The sequence below is a fragment of the Cynara cardunculus genome (assembly GCF_001531365.2).
Source record: "Cynara cardunculus var. scolymus isolate 2C chromosome LG 9, CcrdV1, whole genome shotgun sequence".
Taxonomy (NCBI): Eukaryota; Viridiplantae; Streptophyta; class Magnoliopsida; order Asterales; family Asteraceae; genus Cynara; species Cynara cardunculus.
This window is the reverse complement of record NC_037536.1, coordinates 1524041-1525393: the sequence shown is the minus strand read 5'-3', so window position 1 is coordinate 1525393 and position 1353 is coordinate 1524041.

Genomic DNA, 1353 nt, shown 5'->3' with positions numbered 1-1353 from the left:
AAACAAAACAAGTTGAAATAAAATAAATAAAAGAAGCTAAAGAGGGATGATAGAACCTGTCCTACTCCATAGGAGTAGGTGAAGTGGAGATGCTGTCCTTCAACCTCTTGCATTCCTCCTTCAATCTAGCATTCTCACCAAACAGCCTTGCATTTTCTTCCTTCAAGGCTTTCAGCTTCTTGACTTGAGCACTTGTCTTTGCTTCCAACTCAGCCCTTACCAACTTGATGTCTCTCCTAGTCTTCTTCTTAGCCAACTCTCCCTTCAACCTATCTATCTTGTCAAGGAATTCATTCCTATGTTCCAAGAGGCTGCTGTTTTGGGCCAACAGATCTTTCATCATCCTTATCATCCCATCCGGCTCTTTCTCTTTCTCACCTGTTATGAAACTCAACAAAAGTAACAACCTTTCCTCATAAGTGGAGTTGTCAGAAGTAGTTGGTGAAAAATAATGTCTAATAAAGCATATCCAAACATTCTCATCAGGGGACAAATTGGCAGCCTTAAGGGTTTTTAACATGAAATGAGTGTAAGGCTCCCATTCAGTCTCAGGCATTCCTAGGAAAGCCATGTTCTCAACCAAATATGCCTCAGAGGTTGTGTGCAAGAGTGCATTATTTTCAAAATCTATGTGAGGTGAGAGACCGATCAATTTATTTATGGATTTATCAAAAGTAGACACCTTTCTTTGTGGCTCTATGGGTGTGAAATTATTGTCATGGACAATTTTATGTTGACAAAAATAAGGACTAATCCCTTTTTGGTCATCAACGGTCAATCCCATAGCTTTTGTGGTCAACTTCAACATATCCACCAATTTCTTTTCTTGATGTAATTCTAGGGTAGATGATATGATGACAGGTAACTTACCTTCTTCTCCTAGAAAAACATACTTCAAATGAGATGGGAGTTCCTTTAACTCCAAGTCAGGTGGTGAAATTATGGACGGGTTAAAATTCTTAAGCTCACTATTGTCCAGCAACTCAAATGCTGCAGCATCAGATGTGACATCACCTTCTAAATCCTCAATAGACTCATCACCTATCTCAGCACTTTCCTCTTCTTCTAACTTACAGGCCTTCCTAACTCCTTCCTCATGGCACATTGTCTCAATCTCAGTAACTCCTGAGCATTCCTCCAAGTAATCAGGGTACTTTAAGGAATTAAAGACATTGAATGTGACTTTTTGGTCTTGGAGTCTCATGGTTAGCTCTCCTTTTTGGACATCAATCAAAGTTCCACCAGTGGCTAAGAAAGGTCTTCCTAAGATTATGGGAATATCTTTATCAGCCTCAAAATCTAGAATGATGAAGTCAGCCGGAAAGATGAATTTGTCAACCTGAACTAAGACAT